The 23,532-nt window shown below is 37.1% G+C and overlaps 1 long non-coding RNA gene across 2 annotated transcripts in view; it reads left to right on the top strand.

Annotated features, from left to right (window-relative positions):
* LOC144313322 (uncharacterized) overlaps window positions 1–23,532 on the top strand; it is a 34,704-nt gene that overhangs the window by 5,422 nt on the left and 5,750 nt on the right. Inside the window, exon 1 of one of the 2 annotated variants that reach the window (XR_013378993.1) lies at window positions 18,210–18,277. The exons of the other annotated variant lie outside the window; for it this stretch is intronic. This is a non-coding gene — a long non-coding RNA (uncharacterized LOC144313322). Of the gene's footprint in view, window positions 1–18,209; window positions 18,278–23,532 lie in introns of those variants that run through there. 2 annotated transcript variants of the gene reach the window in all.

The following is a 23,532-nucleotide window of genomic DNA, read 5'->3' on the forward strand; positions in this document are numbered from 1 at the left end:
GCCAAAACTATAAACTAGAATCAGTCTGTTGTTTCTAAGCAACTGAATGAAAATGCAGCTAATAACAACCTAAAGTCATACTGCAGGAAGTATACAGTGATTTAATATTTACCAGATTAGTGTATGATAGGAAAATCTGTTGGTAGTTGTGTGTGCATATATTTTAGATTGCAAATTTAACCAGTGAAGCGTCTCCTCACTTCTCCTGGAGAGTCAGTATTATTTATATGCGTTGCTATTTTTCGAAGACCAGTATATGTTTGCCTTTTAAAAGCGAAAATATATTTGGATCTAATTCATAATGGGATAGCTGGTTTGCGACATAGGAGTTCAACCTGTCATAAAAAAACATGTGCACAGTAATTTGGTTTTTGACCAAGAGTCTTAACCACTTATCCAAATTCTTCTTAATTGGCTCATCTCAAGACTTCTTTCATGATGAATCTTTTCTCCACCTCCTCAATCCACAGTATGCTCACTTTCCTCCACCCTTTCTTTGTTTTATAGGACTGTGGGACAAAGTTTTGAAGGAATACTTTCCTCTTTCGATAAGATTTCGATTGTTATGAATCAATTTGTATTTGCATGTGTTAAGAGAATTAAATTGAAAAAGAGGTAAGGGAAAAATATTCCTCAATTTTAAAGAAGGGAAGATCTCAAAGTTGCAAAGAATGATGCAAAAGTCAGTAGGTTAGTGGATTTTTATTTCTTGAAGGAAATGATACTGCATTTGTGAGAATAGCTAACTTTATGCATACAAGTAGGTGAGGTCAGTGTGGAAATCACAGAACTCTGAGAAAGGCTAAGAATGCAAGAACTAAAGACAAGCACTCCATGTAAACTGCTACTTACATTTCTTTAAAATCTGTTTCCATGGGAATGTTCTGGGAGCTCTGAAACCTTCAAATAAATTCCCTTCTATAGGCTTAAATTTTTCTAATACTCTTCACTTGATTTCTTTCTCTTTCATAGTGGAAATAAATATGTTCAAGGAATTGTAACTCTTGTCTATCACTTATACCGGGGTGCACCTTTCTTAGAATATAGTTATATATGTATTGTAACCAGTGAAACATATAATACTTATAAAATTTCTGTAGAAAATCCTTCTGTCGGGGGTTGTTTCTATTGCTATGCTTTAAGGGGTTTGTCTTTGAAACAGTGCAGTTTTTTAAAAAAAGATTTTATTTATTTATTCATGAGAGATAAACAGAGCAAGAGGCAGAGACACAGGCAGAGAGAGAAGCAAGCTCCCCACCAGGAGCCTGATGTAGGACTCGATCCCAGAATCCCAGGATCACAACCTGAGCCAAGGCAGATGCTCAACCATTGAGTGACCTAGGCGCCCTGAAACAACGTAATTTTGATTGACTATTATTCATACCCAATCTTTCTGTCCCAGAGAAGTAATAAAAGAGGCCTTTGTTTCAGTAGTCACCTGGTTGTACCCCCACATTTTGGATAAGAGATGCAAACAACTCCCCCTCCCAGTGGGTTTGTTCCCCAAGACAAGCAAGCCATGCCAGGTCAAAAGTTCTACTACTCAGACTTTTGGAATGAAGACAGCATTGCCTTGGGTAAAGAATAGAGGGGGGGATACCTGGGTGGCTTTAGCTCCTGTCTTCCACCCAGGGCATGATCCTGGAGTCCAAGGATTGAATCCCACATCGATAGAGAGAGGGAGAAGAGCCTGCTTCTCTCCTTCCTCTCTCTCTCTTTCTCTCTCTCTTTCATGAATAAATAAATAAAATCTTTAAAAAAAAAAAAAACAAAAGAATAGAGGGGAGTATGGAGGATCACTTTGACTCTCTTTGTCTTTTAGCTGAAATGTTCATCTTTAAACCACACCCAGCTCAGATAAGGTAGTCACCCCTGATTTTGGCAAGGAACTAAAATGGTCGTCTTTCCCGGTAACAAGTGAGTTAAAATAATTCCCTCCCTTCTTATAACACAAACTTAATAGTTGCATGTTGATGAAAAATACAACGTGCACATTCTTTGACACAGAGCACACTCATGGACAACTGTAGAGATGCCACAAAGCCTCAAAGGAGGAAATTTTTCTAGGATTGTCCTGAGATCTTAATTTCAACAAATACTGTCATCACCAATCAATGTAACACTTTAAATTATATATTATTTTACATTGCTCTTTTACTGTTGTAAATGTGTTAGGGTAGTTTCTCCATTTTTTTTCCAAGACCATATGATTACAAAACATCGTAACAATTTTCCTAATTGAAACATAAAGTGAATGAATGTTGCCCATTTAAAATAGTCACCTTGAAAAGTTGCATCCTTATTTTGGTTATGCACCTACAAAAGTTTAAGACAACAGAAAAGATATAATATAGGCAGGCAGGACTTTAGAGTGGTCACCATATGATAAGGCTTGTTCCTTAGAAATTGTATTTTATTTTATATGAAAATAGGTTCAATCATAAAAATGAAAGATGCTCCCTATGGAAAATTTGAAGATTAGGAAAGAAACTATAAAATCAAGTGTGGATGCGCTGCCCAGAAGCAATCACCCTGGCTCTTCCTGCCTCCAGTGTGACTTCATGGAATGGGTTTCAATCCAACCACATCATCCCCCACTGCTGGCCAGCCTCAATTAGCTCGTTCTCAGCCCTGCTTCTCCCATTTCTGTGCTAACTGCAGACAAGTGTGTGGTCAAGAGGTAGGAGGGCTAAGTACCTGTGTATTCAATTTAATCAAGCAATCAGAAGGAACACATTCAAGAGTATTCATTTGACATTAACTGTTTCCTGTTTCTGAGACACAGTGCTAGGCATGGAGGCACAATGGAGATCAGGATCACCCTCAAGGTGTTCATGGTCTAAGTGGGAAATTGGACATGTTCTCCTATAAATCGATTACAATGAAGTAGATACGATTCGATAGGTGAATATTAAAAGTACTAATGGAGTCAAAAGACAGGGCATTTAGGTGGACTGACATTTGGGCTGGATCTTGAGATAGCATAGCAATTCAATTTCCATGGTCTATCACCAATTCAAATCTCAACTTAAACATAGGGATAAAGATAGTGATATCCTTCCCCAAAGTCAAAGCCAGAATTATTCACATATCTCTAAAGGGATAAACACAACCTTGTGATAAGGATAGCAATAAAAATTTATGGCCATTTAATTAAAAAAATTAAGTAGTAAAGCACAAGCGTTGGGTCTCATCAAAGACTTCGATGTGGTGACATTTCTCAAGTGGTAAAATAGCCTAAGATTTCTGTAACAGATTCTGCCAAAAACTTCCCTGAATCAATTTACCTAGCACACAAATGAAAATGAGTTTATAAGAACTGTGAACACCTCCAACGCAGGCCTAACTTTGTAGATAAAACCGCCAGACTTCTGAATTCTGTGATGAGTTATGTGGCTGGCCTGCAGTCAGGGAACAAAATGTAGTGGCCCTGCCACCTGCTGCTGGACCTGAGTGGAGTGGAGGTTTCCATCACACATCTGACCCTCTCGGTATACATAGACCGGGACTCAGTTATGGAACTGACATATCCAGCTTGCCTGAAGTTCTTTGAAAACATAAAGAATAATAAAAGCTGGGTTACTTCTCACCTTTACCCATTGGAATGCTCTTGAATTCTTGGTTACTCTTCTAGAAGCTAGCGTTGGACTTGGAAGAACATTGAGAGATGATTAAGTGTTACTGATCACTTCCAGATTGAAGCAATAAACCTTTCCTCTGAATTCTTATGACTATTATTCTCTGGGTGATTCATTTAATTAATGCAATCCCGTGTAGGTTTCAATAGTTCTCCCAGTTATTTACCTCTTAGTTAAGTTCTATTACTTAAGGTTTCTTATGTATTTATACCTCATGAGGCTGACAAAATTACAGTTACCTTGATGTCCAAGATCTCAGTCTTATTCTTTCTGGAACACTCCTTTCTTGTAGCCTGGCAGTTTAAGACATCTTTGATGAAATTTTAAGTTGTTGTTGTTGTTGTTGTTTTTCCTACTGGGAGAGTTCTGTCTTACAGACTTTTCAAAACCATGTTATTAGAAATTTAAACGCCAACTATTATTTGGGCTGCTGGTCTGTTTTAGAGGTTTAATGAGAGGGAACCCCAAGTACTCTGACAGAAGTAAGCATCACAGGTTTTGTCACTGAAAATAAAGTTGTAGGATATGAGTGCTTATTTGTCCTCCTCATTAGGGTACCCAGGATGAGCTCTGCCCACGACTAGGGGTTGGAAACTCTAACCCCATGTAGAGGAGTTCTAGTCAGGATAATTGGGAGTGAGCAGAATGAGCAATCCCTCTAAGTGCCTTCATTTGCCATTCCGCAGTAGCATGATCCCGGGCTGGAGCTGTGCCTGGTAAGCTGAGAGGGAGGCAGTGAAAGCAGGCAGCACACAGCTGAGGATTTTTTGAGAGTAGGATTTTTTTCAGGTCAGCAGGGTTTAGCAAAGCACATGTTTGACTTCCGGTTTCAGGTCTGAAAAACGTTTAGAAGCTCTCACTCTCATTCTTGCAATAAGAAATCTGAGAAATCAATCACTTTTCTTGGTCCCATTAGAGAACTGAGGTTTCTGGTGGAGGCTTTAGAATTTTCTATGCATAAAACTGCATAATCTGCAAATAACGACAATTTTATTTCTTCCTTTCCGACTTGGATGATTTTTATCTCGTTTCCTTGCCTAATTGCCCTAGCTAGGACTTCTGGCACTATGTTGAATAAGCAGTGAGACTGGGCACCTTTGTCTTGTTTCTGATCTTAGAGGAAAAGTTTTCAATTTTTCACCATTGAGAATGATGCTGTGTGTTTGTTGTATGTGGCCTTTATTATGTTGACATATATTCCTTCTATACCCTATTTGTTGAAAGGTTTTCTCATAAATGAATGTTGTATTTTGTCCATTTTGGGGGCATTTATTGAAAGGATTATATGATTTTTATAATTATAGAAGGAACCATCCTTGCTTCCCAAATCTATCTTGGTCATGGTGTAAAATCCTTTTAATGTGCTTTTGAATTCAAGTTGATATGTTGTTGAGGATTTTTATATCTATGTTTATTAGGGATATTGACTTGTAATTTTCCATTCTTGCAGTGTCCTTATCTGGCTTTAGTATCTGGATAATGCTTGCCTCATAAAATTAGTTTGGAAGTGTTTCTTCCTCTTCAATTTTTTGGGAAAGTTTGAGAATCATCGGTATTGATTCATCTTTAAATGTTTGGTGGAATTCACCAGTGAAGCCATCCAGTCCTGGACTTTTCTGTGTTGGGAGGTTTTTGATCAATGATTCAATCTCATTACTCATTATTGATCCGTTCAGAGTTTCTATTTCTTGTTGATTCTGTCTTGGTAGATTCTATGCTTTTTAGGAATTTATCCATTTCTTCTAGGTTATCCAGTTTGTTGGCATATAATTGTTTAGAGTTTTTATAGTCTAATGATTTATGTATTTCTGTAGTAGAAGTTGTAATGTCTTCTTTTTCATTTCTGATTTTTTTTTTATTTGAGTCATCTCTTTCTTAATCTGGCTAAAGCTTTGTCAATTTAGTTTATCTTTTTGAAAAAAAAATTAGTTTTGTTGACCTTTCCTATTGTTTTCCTGGTCTCTATTTCATTTATTTCGACTCTATTCTTTAGTTCCTTCCTTCTGCTAATGTCAGACTTAGTTTGTTCTTTTTTTAGGTGTCCCTGCAGGCTGTTTATTTGAGACGGTTTTATTTTCTTAATATACAATTATTGCTATAACCATTCCTCTTAGAACCACTTTTGCGCATCCCATAGATTTCTATTTTCATTTGTTTCAAGATATTTCTTTATTTCCCTTTTGGTATCTTCCCTCTGCCCCTTTGGTATCTTTGAACCATCGGTTGTTCAGGACTGTGTTGTTTAGTTTTCACATTCTTGTACATTTTTGAACTTTCCTTTTGCCAATTGCTAGTTTCATACCATTGTGGTTGGAAGAGATACTTGGTATGATTTCAATATTCTTAAATTTGCTAAGACATTTTTTTTGTGTGTCCTATCATATGATCTATCCTGAAGAATACTCTGTGTGCACTTGCGAAGAATGTGTATTCTGCTGCTGTTGGATGGAATGTTCTATAAATATCAGTTAGGTCCATTTGATCTAATCTGTGGTTGAAGTTCAAGTTTCTTTGTTGATTGTCTGTGTGACCTCTCCATTGCTGAAAGAGGCATATTGATGTTCCCTACTAGTATGTATTATTGTCTCCTTCTGCCTTTGGATCTGTCTAGTATTTGCTTGATATTTAGTGCTCTGACGTCAGCTGCATACATTTTTATGACTGCTATATTTTCTTTATAAATTGACCTTTATCATTATGACCTTACTTGTCTCTTGTACCATTTTTGGCTTACAGTCCATTTTCTCTGATATAAGTGTAGCTAGCCTACTTTCTAGTTTCCACTGGCATGGAATATCTTTTTCTATCCTTTCACTTTGAGCCTATGCATATCCTTAAAACTGAAGCAAGTCTATTGCAGGCAGCATGCAGTTGGGTCTTGTTTGTTTTGTTTTTGTTTTTTATCCAAATAGTTACTCTATGCCTTTTGATTAATGGATCCAATAAATTTACATTAAAAGTAATTATTAACTTACTAATACCACCTTATTTTTTGCTTGTATTTCTGGTTGTTTGTATTTCAATAGTTTCTTTTTCCTTTTATGTCTGCCTGCCTTTGTAAATTGGTGATTTTTTAAATAACAGTATGCTTTGTTTCCTCTATCTTTATCTTTTGTGAATCTGCTCTATATTTTTGCTTTATAGTTACTATGAAGCTTACATAAAACATCTTATGGATGTAGCTGTATTTTAAGCTAATAACAACTTCATTTACACACAGAAACTCTACCTTTTAACTCCTCTCACTACATTTTATGTTTTTGAGATCATAATTTACCTCTTTTTGTATTTTGTATTTATTAACAAAGTATAGTAGCCATAGTTATTTTTAATACTGTATAAATAATTAATATCCCATCCTATGATAGAATTAGAGTTTTCTAAATCCGACTGTATATTCAACTTTACCAATGTGTTGTATACTTTCTTATATTTTCATGTCACTGAGTAGTGCCCTTTTATTTCAGCTTGAAGAATTCCTTTCAACATTTCTTGTAGGGTGAGTCTAGTGATTTTAAACTCTTTGCTTTTTTTTTTTTCCCCTAGGAAAGTCTTCATTCCTCCTTCATACCTGAAGAATTGCTTTACTAAATAGAGAATTGTTGACTGGCAATTATTTTTTTTCAGCCCTTCACATAGGTCATTCCATGCTCTTCTGGTTTATAGGGTTTCAGCTGAGAAATCTGCTGATAGCCTAATGGGAATTCCTTTTAAAGTTACAATTGTTTTTTGTCTGGTTCCTTTTAGGATTTTTCTTTGTCTTTGATTTTTGACAGTTTCACTATGTGTCTTGAAAGAGGTCTTTTTGTATTAGGATAATAGGGTGATCTATGAGCTTTGTAAACTTAGATGTCTGAGTTCCCCAGGTATGGGGAACATACATTATTACAGCCATTATTTAAATAAACTTTCTGTCTCTTTTTTTTCTCTTCTTTTGGAATCCTGATTATTCTCATATTTGTATGTTTGAAGGAATCTTATAGATCATGTAGGCTTTCTTTGCTCTTTTTATCCTTTTTTTCTTTGTTCTTAATTTATTTCAAAGTTCTTGTCCTCTAGATCACTATCTGCCTTCCATTTAATCTACTCTGATGTAGATGCTCTCTGTTGCATTTTTTGTTTGATATTTTGAATTGTTTAACTCCAGAAATCTGTTCGTTTTTTTAATGATTTCAATCTCTTAAAATTTCTCATTTTTTTCATAAAATTTTTCATAATTTCATTGAATTATCTTTCTGGGTTTTCTTGCAGCTCGTTGAATTTCCTCAAAACAACTATTTTGAATTCTTTATAAGCTAGATCACAAAATTCTGTGTGTTTGGACTCAGTTATTGGAGGGTTATTGTTATCTTTTGGTATTGACATGTTTCTTGTTTTGTGCTGCTGCTTCCCCATCTAAAGTAGCAGACACCTCCTCAAATCTTTATTAGTTGCCTTGAGCTGGGTTTTACTGTTCATTGGTTCTATTATATCTGGAGTCTTCTCTGCCCTTGTATGGACACACCTGCTCACACTTCTTATTTCCTTGTTTGGCAGAATTCTTAAATTTTAACGTCTTCCCTGGTCCTTACAACTCAGCAGGCTGGCTGCTGGAAACCTCTCTTTTGTTTTCCAGAAGGTGGCACTATCTTTCAAGTTTGTGGTTACTTCCTTGCCTACCATTCTTATCTGGTTTTCTGATAGCACTTGGTTTACTAGACAGGCTCTCACCACTGCAATCCTAAGTGTGCACAAAGACCTGGCTGCAGAGTGGGGAGAAGTATCGATTTAGCACTCAGGGCTTTGGGGGTGCCTGCAGAGTAGGGAGGTGTTGGATGAGGTTCTCCCACAGGCTTCTGGGCAAGTTTCCTGCTGATATCCTGATTATCATCAACATGAACTGCATACCTTTGATTCCTTTTATATTTTTATTTGTCCCTTTCCCAATATTCTCCTTCCCCCAAGACATAGAGGTCCCCCCTGAGGACTCTGGGCGCTCCTGGAGAGCAATGGTTTCTTCAGCTGCTTCCTGCACAGATGGGGTAGCCAGGCACTCATTCATCACTCTTTTTTCCTGTAGGAAAGCTTGCCTCCAGATAGTTCAGTTGCATTCTGTGTCATCTTGGGTGGGAAGGTTGGGGGGTGCGGGTGGGTGCCTCACAAAATTCTTTTCACCCTTTCTACTGCATCCAACTATTATTATTATTATTATTATTATTATTATTATTATTATTTCTTCCAATGGCATGCTGGAATCTCTCCTCCAGAAGGCTGGACTGTGGCTATTTGCCCAAGTTAGCATTCTCCAGGTTTCCTCTGACCATGGCAGAGAGGAGTAGGCACAGGCTTGCTGGCTCAGTTGGTTCTGCAGCCTGGATCGGGGTCTGTCCATCTGTTACAGGATGTGCTGGGGGGCGAGTCTCCTCCCGGGTCCCTTATCTATGGTGCTGAATTCCACAACTCCCACAAAGGCACTCCTGTCTGAGGATGGATATCTAATTAGTTGTTACAAAAGGGAGGAAAAAAAAAAAAAAGGAAGATGTCTTACACAGACATGATGCTGAAATCACTTTTCTGGAGTACTTTAATTCTTTAGAAACAATTCATTCTGCAATTAATTTGTGTTGTTGAAAGGAGGTTTTCTTTTTAAAAAGATTTTATTTATTTTTAAAAGATTTTTATTTGAGAAAGAGAGAGCATGGATAAGCAGTGGGAGTGGGAGTGGCAGAGGGAGAAGGAGAAGCAGCACCCTGGACCCAGGACCTTGAGATCATGACCTGAGCCGAAGGTAGACACTTAATTGACTGAGCCACCCAGGAGCTCCAAAAGGAGGTATTTAAATACATGCCGTAAAGTAGACTTTCAGAACTTTGAAATTTCTCTCTCACTAATTTTTTGTGAGTCATTGGCTTTTTGAAAATCATATTAAAGCCTGTTAAAATACATAAATATACAGCCATATAAAATTTTTAAATGTGATTTCAAGGGCTCACATTCCTCCTGTTCATCCATGGATCCTCTAGGATTCACAAACTCCATGTCAGAAAAGTTTGTACTATGTCTTGTGCTTTTTAAAGTAAAAATGGGGGTGGGGGGGAGTACATGGGTGGCTCATTGGTTTGACTCCTGCCTTCGGCCCAGGGCATAATCCTGGAGTCCCAGGATCAAGTCCCACATCAGGCTTCCTGCATGGAGCCTGCTTCTCCCTCTGCCTGTGTCTCTGCCTCTCTCTCTCTCTCTGTCTCTCATGAATAAATAAATAAAATCTTTAAAAAATTAAGTAAAAATGGCTATATTTATTCTTTCAATTGGCCTGAAGCAGGGGAAAACATATAGATGATCTGTACCCTCAGAAGTTTTCATCAGTAAAACACTGTGTGTGTGTCCCAAATAAATACATATTCATTTAAAATCTATACTTAGATATTCTGTCAATTTGTATGTTTATAAGAACAGGCTAATTTCTATCTTTTTGATAAAAACAAAAACAAGAGAAGTTCTAATATTTTTTCCACCCAATTTAGTGGATTCTCTTTCGGACCCCCTAAAGTACATGGATTCCATTTTGGTTACTAAGGCACTAGGTCAAAATGAGAGCCAAATGTTTGTAGATACACTAATTAAACAGAGCTGTAGTGATAGGAAGATATCTTGTAAGATATCAACAGGGAGGAATAACGATGCATTTAATTTTCAAAAAAAGAAGGCTATCACTACAGATTCATTCATATTATTTAGCAATACTGTTAGCACTTACTATATACCAGCCACTATTTTAGCACTTTACAAATATTGGCTCCTTTTATGCTTTTAATAACCCTGTAAAGTAAATAGTATTCTTATCCCAGTAACATATCGACAATTTAGAATGATGTTCTCAAGTTTATAAAGTTGAAGTCTTGCTTCTTGGGGCTTGAATATTTGCCAAGAGAAAGGGAGTCAGAAGCAGAACAGCTGTGGGTTAGTGGACACAGCTGCTGCACACAGGGGTTGCGTAGAAACTAGGTAGAAACCAAAACAGGGAAGCCAACTTGCCCAGGGGGTGTCTCCTTGTACCTTGCAGCTCTTTTGTGCTTGCCTTATGGGCTAAAATGCTTTAGCCCAGTGACCAGGTCTTGTGCAGGTCAATGACCTTTGGAGTTGCCTTTTGATGCTGGACCAGCTACCCTTTCTTGAGAGGACTCTGCTAATCTTGTTCTTCAGTTTAAAGTGTTTAAGCTTTATCTTAGAGCAGGGACCTGGAGCACAGGCTTCATTTCATCCTGGCTTCTTTTTGTTTTAACACAAGAGTCACTGGAAAAATTGTTTTCTTTTTCTTTTGGTTCAGAAGGCTTTTCTTTAATATAAAAAGATGTCAAAGGAGGGGAAGATAAGAGTAATGAAACACAGCCAAAGGTTCTGATTTTCAAAAACTTTCCCTTTGTTGCCTCACACCTGTGCCTGCGTAGGGGCCATGTATTGTTACTCTTGCTTTGTTTCCAAAATGCCTTGAAATGTTTGTTTCTAACTTCAGTTAATAGAATCAGTGGCACTAGAAAACTAGATGTCAGTGGAAGGGGTTTTGTATATTTTTGTATCCTGGGGACATTTTTTCTCTTTGATGTTTACTCATTTAGCAAAATCTGCTCTGTTTGTACATCCTAAATTGTTAGCATCCCATTTTAAACGACATGCTGAGAGAATTAGCAAACATATCTGAATATTTTTTAGTCCTTCAGAGGGAAAAAAATCTCTATTTCTCTTATTTTATTTTTTCTATAACATTGTTCTTTCCTGATATATTTATTACATACATTTTTGTCTGTTCAAGAGAGCAGGGAGCTTGTTTTGGTCACTGCTCTATCCCCAAAGCCTAAAATGGTGCCTGGCACATAACTTCCTTAATCAATATTTGTCACATGAATGGATGGATAAATAAATCTAACAACTATAAGCATGTTGATTGTTGACAACACTGTCTCCCAGATGTCCTTGTGGAAAGGCAGACCCTTGACCCTCAAAGGACTTAGCCAAGGTTAGCCAAGGAAAATGTTGTTGCCTTCAGTATGATGGATGTGATAGGGAACAAGAAATGTGAGGAATGGTTATGGTGATTTGTTTTCACTGCGAAATAATACAGACCCATTGAAAAATCTATCAGAAGAACTTAAGAAAAGACATAAATAAGAAGTTATTTTGGCCTCTATTAAGGAGCAATATCTAGATCCTGAAGCAAGAATTGAAAGTTTTATAAAGTCAAATGTAAATAAGAACTGAAGCAGACTAGTTTGATTCAACTCCTCAGAAATGAATTTTAAAGAAGTAACTTCATTGGTTTACATATTATTGTATATTAATAATGTATATAATTTTTAGTCTCTGGTGAAAAGTTGTTTTCAATTTGTATCAGTAGCCTCAACATGTAGAGAATTTTTCTCCCTGGTACTTTTTCAAATAGATTTTCTTTGATTTCTTAAGTGCTTATTTTGGGCTCTTAATTACATTGATAGAAGATGGGTTGCCTCAATACTTTTACTATATAAATCTCTTGTCTTGAAGGAAGAAAATTGATTTTTAAAAAATGTATAATGAGCTGTTGATGAAAAGTCACTATACACTGAGCTCCCGTGTATTCCTTGAAAGCAAAGTAATATTAGCTGTGTAACTTCATGAGAAAGCAATACTTATAACTTTCATTATCAAAATTAATAATATAATCCTCTCTCCCATCAAATGTAATGCCATTTACCTATTTTATTTTTAAGCTCTCTACATGAAGATCACAGGATCCTGAACAATGTAGCTGTTTTATCAACGATAGAGAACTTTTTAATGTTTAAACAAGAATAGCAAACTTATAAAGTATGTCCAAGTATTAACAGATTGATATCCATTTTTATCAAATCCTATGATTTGGAAGATTTCTATATCCTACAAGTCAATGTGACTAGATTTCAGATCTTGGAGTAATAGTTGCACAAATAATTTATTTCCTAAGTTTCTGTAAAATCATAAGCCCTACAGTCCCCTGGGGCAGAACAGGTATGACATTAAATTATTGAAATGTTTTCTGCTCTAGATGCGACTAGCAAAGATAGGATCAAATAAAACCTAATTTTTATTTATTGATTGCTAATTTAGCCTAGTGGTGAAAAGCACCAGGTTTAGTGCCTAGCAATGGTGTGTTAAGTATTCTACACACTGTAATAAACTGCCCTGAAACTCAATGGTTTAAACAACTATCTGTTAGAACTTACACATCCATGGGTTCACTGGTGGTCAGCTGATCTACTGGGGCTTGACTCATCTCATCCAGGTATGGCCATCGTGGTGGGGCTCCTTTGTGTATCTGTGGGTTGGTTGACAGTTTGCTTTGGGCTAGGCTTGGTAGGGGAGCTCTGCCTCATTCGTCTTTCATCATCCTCTTGGGGCCAGTTGGCTAGCTTGGGCTTGTCTTTGCCATGATGCTATAAGCAAGACAGTGCAAGATCTCCTGAGGCCCAGTCTGGGACCTGACACACTGTCATTTCTGCCTCATTCCATGGCCAAAGCAAGTTACAAGCCCAGCCCAGAACTGAGGAGTATGAAAAAGCTCTTCTTCCTTGTTCCAGGGAAAATTGTAAAATGTGTGGATACAGGGAAATGTGAGGAATTGGAAGTGTTAATGCAGTTTATTATAGGTAGAAGGGAGATGCATATTTAAAACAGGAAGAAATAAAAAAAGCAGGAGGAAATAAACTAGGAAATAATGTTTGAAGGGGAGAGACATCTGGTATGATATGATATTTATCATCTGCTATCACAAAAAGAGTTATTTGATAAAGATACCTGTGTAAAAGAGATCCGTATGTGCCAGTTTCCACACCGATCCTCTAGATTGATCATTTTCAGAATGTGATGGCCAGATCAGCAAAGTTGTCTGGGAACTTGATAGAAATGCAAATTCCCAGGTCTTATCCCAGATCCAACTGAATTAAAATTCTGGGGCCCAGCTTGGTGAGAAGCACTAAGAGTTCCACTAACTAGGTCAGTCTTTGACTTATTCCCTGTTTGTAACAAGTTGCAACACAATCTTTTAGTGACTTGCATAGTTTACTTACATCAGTATGATCCCATCTTAGGGTTTTGTTGTTGTCAATGTCAGGTGGGAAGATCTCAAAGCCTTCCTAAATTTTTGGCAGATGATTCATGCATTTTTTTTTCTGCATGGACCATCATCAGATAGCAGAGAGGAAAACTGAGTTGCTATATTCTCTCTACACAGAGCTTTGGTGTTTTCTATTGCTCTACAGTTTCTAGGTGTTTCTCCTTTGTGTTAAATACAGTCACCCTTCTTATCATATCAGATGTTGAAATAAAGGTGCATAATTTATAATGACCATCTCATACCCTTCCCCTCTTCTTAAAGATTTTTCTACTTGGCTTTTTTGCTACAGTAAGATCTGAGACATTTGCACTCAAAACTGATGAACAAAATATGTTTGAAAGGTCAGTTCCTTCACATTCATATTCCATATTTGTCTAACAAAATTTGTTTGCTTTCTAACCTTGACCACCCCCCACACCCCCACTGTCTAGAAGCCTATGTGATTACATTTCTCTTTGAATGACTTTTCCCTTGACAAATTTTTCTTTTTTTTAAATAATAAATTTATTTTTTATTGGTGTTCAGTTTGCCAACATACAGAACAACACCCAGTGCTCATCCCGTCAAGTGACCCCTCAGTGCCCGCCAACCAGTCACCCCCACCCCCTGCCCTCCTCCCCTTCTACCACCCCTAGTTCATTTCCCAGAGTTAGGAGTCTTCATGTTCTGTCTCCCTTTCTGACACTTCCCACTCATTTCTTCTCCCTTCCCCTCTATTCCCTTTCACTATTATTTATATTCCCCAAATGAATGAGACCATATAATGTTTGTCCTTCTCCGATTGACTTATTTTACTCAGCATAATACCCTCCAGGTCCATCCACGTCGGAGCAAATGGCGGGTATCTGTCATTTCTAATGGCTGAGTAATATTCCATTGTATACATAAACCACATCTTCTTTATCCTTTCATCTTTCGATGGACACTGAGGCTCCTTCCACAGTTTGGCTATTGTGGACATTGCTGCTAGAAACATTGGGGTGCAGGTGTCCCGGCGTTTCACTGCATCTGTATCTTTGGGGTAAATCCCCAACAGTGCAATTGCTGGGTCATAGGGCAGATCTATTTTTAACGCTTTGAGGAACCTACACACAGTTTTCCAGAGTGGCTGCACCAGTTCACATTCCTTCGACATTTAATAGTTAAGCTTGCAAATTCCAAAGATAAAGAGAAGATCCTTAAAGCAGCAAGAGACAAGAAATCCCTGACTTTTATGGGGAGAAGTATTAGAGTGACAAATTTTTCTTGATGACAGTTGCTGCTCAGGACTTCTGAAGGCTAACTCAGAACTGAGAAGTGGTATGAGCTGTGTTTCATTTAATTCCTTCTCTCAAAGTGAAAAGAGAATACACCCAATCATTGATCATATTCCTACTCTTATCATTTGGGCTTCTGAGACTAACAGGGGAGTTCTTGATGTTGGAACTACATAGTCTGGAGTGAAGGCTTTCTGCTTTAAGCCATTAGGTCTCTATTGATATAATATCATGATGTAATTTTTATTTCCATTTATTTTACCAGAAAAAAATGATCAAAAAAGTCAATATCTCTGTTGAAGTGTTGGTGATAGAATAATGCGTACAATTAACCAGCATTAAGTGAATTATGTAGTTATTTATTCAGTTCTTTGAAAAGCAAACCTTTGCCTTTCACATGGGACATTATTTCTAAGGTCACCGTACAACTGGGAGGAGAAAACCACTTTAAAAAATCTTCAGTGCATTAGTATAATTATAAAATGCCACATTTTCAAGTATATGAATAATGGCCATTGAAAGTAATTTGATAAGCATAATTTCTGTGGCAAAAAGAAAACAGAGAGGAAATTGTATTAACATTGAAGGCAATTCTTCTAAATTCGGCCACAAGGCTTGGATGTTCTCTCAAGACAAGTGCTTATTGCCTCAGATTGCTTGTATTATCACCCTGTTAATTTTCCTAAGACACATCCTTCGTTACTTTCTGGGTGCATGACACTTTCAATTCCTTCCCCCTCCCTCAATTATATATTTTGAATTGTTAGGACTCTTAGCTTATCATTGGTTCAAAATGTATAATATTTAGTTTTAATTGAATGGGAGCCCCAAATGATGCTGATTCTGTGGTTGAATCTTTGTTTTTGTAGATATAGTTGGACTGTCTGGTGTCAGAACTTCCTGATTAGAATATCCATGCGGCTTGATTAAATCACATAAAATTTGTACCTTGTGCTTCCCTTTCTCCTGGACCACAGTGCTTGATATTTTATCCACAGTTATCAGTTACTTCTTTTGGCATGAAACCTGTATTCTCACTTGTAATGTAATGTAATGTATCACACCAGGATTGCTGCTGCCTGCCAGCTACTTCCAGGTAACTTTTCTTCACGGCAGTGGAGGAACTAGGGGAGAGGCCAAGGGTCAAAGAGAATTTTTGGGTCACTGAGAGGTAGGATTAGGAAGAAGCTTTTCGCAGAAGATGAAAATGTGGGGCAGAACTAGCTTACTTGACCAATTCACCCATGGTGAAAATTGCCTGTGACAGGAATTCTCTGATTCCCTGCTAATGCTTAGAAACCAACGAAGAGCTCAGGAGACTCTTGTTCATGATGAAGTGCCCTATGATGAAGTCTCTGTGTCAGCTCTTGGTCCACAAGCTGGTCAGTTGGAGAGATGTAATTGGCACTAATTGAGTTAAGAATTGTTCAAGAGCACTGGCTTTCTTCCTGTTGGTGTATATGGTGAAATGTGTTGCTCTCACTCTTCAGGTAAATTGTGGACCAGGAGGCAAAACAGTTTGTTTTGGATAAAGGAAGCCCAGATGGTTACATGGACACTTGCTCCTTAAGAGCATGTTTAATGTAATTCATAAAATATTTTTTCATTTGTTGTCTTTATGGGTTGATGAGTCTGTTTTCCATACTGGCAGCAAGCTTCTCAGAGGACAGGGGCAGTGTTCCTTGTCCTCTTTTTAACCCTGCCTGGCTCATGACAGGTGCTCAAAATATTGTTACTGAATAAAGGATGAAGACTTGAATTAATGATGGTAGCAGGCTCTGGAGGGCATCTCAAGATGCCACCATACATTACCTGTATTAGTTTTCTATTGCTCCTGTAACCTTTTATCATATATTATTTTTAAGATTTTAATTATTTAATCATGAAAGACACAGAGAGAGAGAGAGAGAGGCAGAGACACAGGCAGAGGGAGAAGCAGGCTCCATGCAGGGAGCCTGACGTGGGACTTGATCCCCGGTCTCCAGGATCACACCCCGTGCTGAAGGCGACGCTAAACCGCTGAGCCAACAGGGCTGCCCTATTATCATAAATTTATGGCTTAAAATAACTCAAGCTTTTTATCTTATAGTTCTGCAGGTCAGAACTCTGATTTGGATCTCAGTGAGCTAAAATTAAAGGATTGAGAAGATTGCTTTCTTTTCTGGAGACTCTAGAGAAAAATCTACTCCCTCCCTTTTTCCAGCTTCTAGAAGCCTCCTCCATCTGTGGCTTGTGCCTTTCCTCCAATTTAAAACCAGCAGCACAGCATCTTCAAAATTTTGTTTCTTCTGCCTCCCTCTTTCACAAGGATCCTTGTGATTATATTGAACCCATCAGGATAATACTCCCCATCTCAAAGTTAGCAGATTAACGATTTTAATTCCATCTGTAACCTTAATTCCCTTCTGCTCTGTAACCAAACACATTCATAGATTCCAGGGATTAGACATTTTGGAAGGCCACTGTTCTACCTACCACATTGTCCAAATAGGTTTAAAAAAAAAAAAAAAAAGAATTCTCAACCTGGATTAGATAGCTGATCCCCACCCCCATTTCTATAAACTATGTAAAAGCATCCAAATGACATATAATTATTTTGAGAACAAGAGCCTAAATATATAAATTAATCCCATTCAACTTTCTTTCAGGCAAATTACTTCCATCTGCTTTATATCTGTATGAATCATAAGGACTGCTAGAAGGACTCAGGAATCTGGTACCAATGAGAAAACCCCAATCAAAGCAAGTGTGAGCTTTAAAAATAAACCACCATTGTGTTTGGATAATAGCCCATTAACAAAGGTTAATTTTCCTTAAATTGCAGCACATTTTGATTTTTTAGAATGAACTTCAAGCAATTAGAGTCTGTTGGGTAAACTTTTAAAGCAAAAATCTGAATGTATTGTTCTGAGCAATCGTGTAGAAATACATTTTTTAAATTAACATTCATTTTTAAAATTAAAAAAAAATCAGCAAGAAACTCATTTAAGCAAGTAAGAAGCAAGTTGATGAACTTAAGCATTTACCAGAGCAACTCAGAATATTCGTTTTTAGCTTATAGACTAATGAATACTAAATGGAGACCATTTCTGAGAGAAAGAACTTTGTTTTCCTTCTGTGGGAAATGGAAAGGGTGCTAATTAGGAATATGAAGCATTATGACATAATGAAGCTACTGAATTGCTCCAAATTTGTCCGGAATTTTGTTAGCTCCAGGGCTATGGCAGTAATTTCACTCTCTATCTTGTGTCCAAGAATCGGCTACCATCTGCCTCAGAGTAAGTTTACCTATGCTGGTGTTTTTACTACCAATCTAACTGTTTATTTAACTAATGGGTTCTGTGCGCATTAGAACCTTTTATTATATTAAAATGTTTTGAGTCCAGAAAGGAATATACTATAGTTTTAAAATTTAAAGCTATTTATTGGGTCTTTTCAGATTTTTGGCTTTCTACATGCATATAAATAAAATTAAACAAAACTGCAAGTGAAGGGGTAAAATCCCAATGCAGAGCCATTCTATCCTATTATAATTTTAAAAACAAGAAGAAAATAAAAAGAAAATTAGCCCATGTCCTCCTGGCCAAATCTGGGTTCTACAAATATTCTCATAAAATAATTCTGGATCCTTACTTACATTTCCCATGTATAACTACGGAAATATAAAAGATCTATCTCTTGAATTTCTTCCCTGAGAGTCAAAGGCAAGATATTAGCTGTACCTCTCCATTAGGGGTGTAGAGATATAGAGTCCTCTGCTTCCAAATGGCCTGTGTCATGTCAAACCTCCTTCTGGATTTTACATATAATCATACAATATAATATAACATACACGTGTAAACATAATTTAGTTTTTTCTGACTGTGCTTTTGTCTTGGTTCTGACATTATTTCCATTTTTTCCCCTAGAGCTGGGTTGATTAGAGTTCTGATTCTCCATCCAAGTCCTGCTAATCTTCTTTTCTAAGGGACCTCAATCTTGGAACTCTTTTGTGTGTCCTTCCAGATGGATCTCTCCCCTGGAAACTTAAGGAGTTACCCCCCTGATACTGAGGATTGCCAGAGACTCCTATTCTCATTTTTAGCTTCCTTCCCAGGTCAGGTGCAAGAGGATTCACTTCTTCTGGTGGTGAAAAGGTGATAGGGCGCATGAGTAAGAGAAGACATCCCTGGGCAAAATTGAGGTTCACTTCAAATCACTTTTTTAACTGACTGACCTGCTGCCACAATTTGTGAGTCACTGATTAAATCTTTCTCTAGTGTCCCATGCAGGGGACAGCGAAGGAGGGACCACACCATATTCCTGCTCTCATCCCCAGCCACATTCTTCACTGCCTGTCCCTTGTGACATGAAATGGGTCAGACACTTGCAATTTATGAGATGTAGGGCTTGAGTCACCTGAAAGGCTAGAGGATTCTCAGATCTCAAGCAATGACTCCTTATATCAACTCAGATTAGTACCATAGGGTCATTGGATAGTTAATTTTTTGTATTTCGCTGCTATTAGGACTTGTGCTCTCTCTCTTTTGTTTTTAGGATTTGCTCTCTCTTTAAATAAAATGTTGCTAATCCTGTTTAATTACTCCCATTTGTGTGGGTTGCAGGAAAATGCTGCAAAAAAAGATATGGCTCTGTTTCCCATTGTGTGAGCCAGTTGTGTTTTGTAACACACGTGCTTTGATTTCTTATTTTGATTCTTTTGGCATTATTTCATTTGCTATCTTACTTTCTTAAGTAAAATTTAAGCACCAAATATAGAAGTGGCACAAATACATCTTAAATTTCTTTTTTCTCATTATTGAGGTATAAGTGACATGAAATAAACTGCACATATTTAAAGTGCACAATTTAATGCATTGTGACATATGACATATGTATTCATCCTAAAAACCATATTTACAGCCAATATAATCAACATTCTTACTACTCCTAAAAGTTTCTTCATGTTCTTCTGTTTCTTCGTCCTCTCTGCCTACTACCTTCACTTCTATTCCCAGGACACTAGCACTCTGTTTTCCGTCACTGAGATTAGTTTGCATTTTCTAGAATTTTATATAGATGGAATCATATACTATGTATTTTTTTGAGGGGAGAGGGAGACCTGGCTTCTTTCACAGAGCATAATTATTTTGAGATTAATCTATATTGTGTGTATCAACGATTTGCTCCTTTTTATTATACAATATATTACAGTTTGTTTACTCATTTGCTTATTGATGGAACTGGGGGTTTTCCAGTTTTTGGTTATTACAAACAAAGCTGCTATGAATATCCAAGTATTTCTATAAACATAAGCTTTTCTTTCTCTTGGGTAAGTACCTAAAGTTAAAATGACTGGATCAGGGACGCCTGGATGGCTCAGTGGTTGAGCATCTGCCTTTGGCCCAGGGCATGATCCGAGGTCCCAGGATCAAGTCCCACATTGGGATCCCTGCAGGGAACCTGCTTCTCCCTCTGCCTATGTCTCTGCCTCTCTCTGTGTGTCTCTCATAAATAAATAAACAAAATCTTAAAAAAAAAAAGACTGGATCATTACATAGTTTTTGTTTGACTTCTTCTTCTTCTTCTTTTAGAGATTTATTTATTTTAGAGAGAAAGAAAGAGAGAGAGCACGCAAGGGGTGGGGAGGGGCAGAAGGAGAGGGAGAGAGAATCTCAAGCAGACTTGCTGCTGAGTGTGGAGCCCAACTTAGGGGCTTGATCCCACGAGCCTGAGATCACCACCTGAGCCGAAATCAAGAGTCAGCTTCTTAACCAGCTGAGCCACCCAGGCACCCTTTTATGTTTAAACTTAAAATTTTTTTTTTATTTATTCATGAGAGATACAGAGAGAGTGGCAGAGATATAGGCAGTGGGAGAAGCAGGCTCCCTGCAGGGAGCCTGATGCAGGACTCGGTCCCAGGACCCTGAGATCATGCCCTGAGCTGAAGGCAGATGTTCAACCACTGAGCCACCCTGGTGCCCCTACATTTAACTTCTTAAGAAATTGCCATACTCTTTCCAGAGTGGCTGTACCTCTTTATATGCCCACTAGTGAGGTACAAGAGTTCTAGTCCCTCTACAACCTCACCAACAGTTGATGTGGCCACAGTCTTTAATTTTAGAGATTGTTGGAGTTGTGCAGTGGTATCTCATTGTAATTTTATATTTTAAAATTTTATATTTTAAATTTTAATTTTATATTTTAAAATATTTTAATATAATATATTTTATTTTAATATATTAAATATTAAATATTTAATTTATAATTATTATAAATTATAAATATATATTTATAATTATTATAAATTATAAATATTTATTTATAATTATTATAAATATTAAATATTTAATTAATATTAAATATTAAATATTAAATAATATTTTAATTTAATATATTTTAATTTTATATTTTAAAATTTTATTTTATATTTTAAAATTATATTTTAAAATTTATATTTCCACACTGACTAATGGTGCTGAAAATTTTTTCATGTGGTTACTTGCCTCTATATGTTTTCTTTTATAAGGTGTAAAAATTCATTCTAAAATTCCCATTCAGAAATGAAAAAAAATGTGAGAAGCTCTTAACATAATCAATCCCTACCAATGGCAGTCAGGGCTGGCACTCTGGTAATGAATGAAGCAGTCTCTTGTGGTGTTCTCTCCTCCAGCCATGTAAATGAGGTTTCTCCTGGGATTTCATGTGGGTTTTTCTTCATTGGTTCAATGTAGAAGAACATAAATGAGCTTCAAGTGTCTTTCTACTTCATCAAACTAATAACTCCCCTTAGAAGTCAGTGCTGAGAATAACATTGCAGTTCAGGATGTGTCACGGGGACCTTTCCATATTGACTGAGTACTTCTTATCATGCAGTCATTGCCCTGTCCTTGCAGTGTTGACAGGTGAGACCCATCCTCAAGTAGCTCACAATATTATAGGAGAACCTCCCTGAAATGTGCTGTATCCCAAGTTCTCAACTAGCATTTTTCTTTAAGGAGATAAATGCATACATGAATATGTAAATAAATATTACAATAATCAAAACACTTAAATCATGGGGGCTATGATCAAGCAAACTAAGAGTTTATCAAACTTGCTTCATATTTCGGAAACATTAAAATGTATGCATTGGGTGCCATGGCAATGTGGGTCCCAACAGAATGCCAGTTCAACTGTGCTTAAAATACATTGATAAAGTTATGTGTAAGTCATATTGACTGAATCACCATGAAGATATTTTCTATCTATCTATCATCAATCTATCTATCTATCTATCATCTATCTATCTATCTATCTATCTATCTATCATCTATCTATCTATCTATCTATCTATCTATCTATCATCATCATCATCATCTGTCTATCTTTTATCTTTACTACAACCCACCAAATCCAAGCTTATGAGCTGATTTTATAGATAAAGGGACTCAATGTTGAAGTAACTCCTCTAAAATTCATCAACCAGCAATTTCCAAAGTAAAATTAAACCCAGATCCATTAGACTCCATGACACTTTGCACCTATCTTTTGTTGGTGCCTAGAAAAATCCAACTTGCATGTGACACCTCCCTAGAAAAAAAACACTTTGTACTCTGCTCTAACTTTGCTTCTTTCAATCAATAACACCTTAGAAGATAGAATGGTTAGAATGACAAAAAATGTCTACTATGCAACAAAAACAAATATTCTGGTGGCACATTTTCAGATATGTGTGTTTAAAACTCCTCTAGGAAAAAAAAAGGTAACATCTCAGTGCAAAGTCCTATTTTGATAATTCATTTCTATATTGGAAGCAGACACATACTCTGTGCATTGACCAAACTGTAAGGTGGTGACGGAAGTTACTCTGCCAAAGAATTCAGCAAAGCTTTGGTGTCAAGAGATTCATTTGAGGCTTTTTGCAATTCTCTATTGGGGCTACTGACCTAGCTGAATACATACGGAGAAACTTCTGGGTTCTCAGCTCTATTAGGAATGCTCAGAGAATATCAGGGAGGAAAATGCTAGAGACCAGGGTTCAAGGCTTCCTAGTTCTGGTACAGTTGAGGCTATGACAGAAAACATTGGCCTGGAGGCCTATGGGGTCAGTGTGCACTTTCTGCACTTTTTGGAGGAAGCAGCTGTGACTTGCTGTTATTGGCAACTCCAATGTGATCTGTATGTCCTGGGAATTTCTTGTGAGATAAAGATAAACTAAAAAGAGAATTGGGAAATCTGTCCCCCATAGCATCACAATTGAATGTGATCAATCATCACATCAACTCAGGAAACTAACATGAAAAAAAAAAAAAAAAAAACAGAAGTCTTTTCATTCTTTGCCTCAGTTGATGTATTTGGGAGCATCTGCTTGGGCCCAGAATTGGGTTAGGACTTGAAACAGATCTGATGAAAGTATGGTCAGAGCTGGAAGCCTCCAAGTTAGTTTGGACTTCACAGGGTGTTATTTTACAAATGAAAGGTTTGCGACAATTCTGTGTAGAGTATATCAGCGTCATTTGTTCACTTATGTCTGTGATTATGTTAAGTTTGAATAGTTCAAACTTTTTCACTA

The sequence above is a fragment of the Canis aureus genome, chromosome 5 (assembly GCF_053574225.1).
Source record: "Canis aureus isolate CA01 chromosome 5, VMU_Caureus_v.1.0, whole genome shotgun sequence".
NCBI classification, from domain to species: Eukaryota; Metazoa; Chordata; class Mammalia; order Carnivora; family Canidae; genus Canis; species Canis aureus.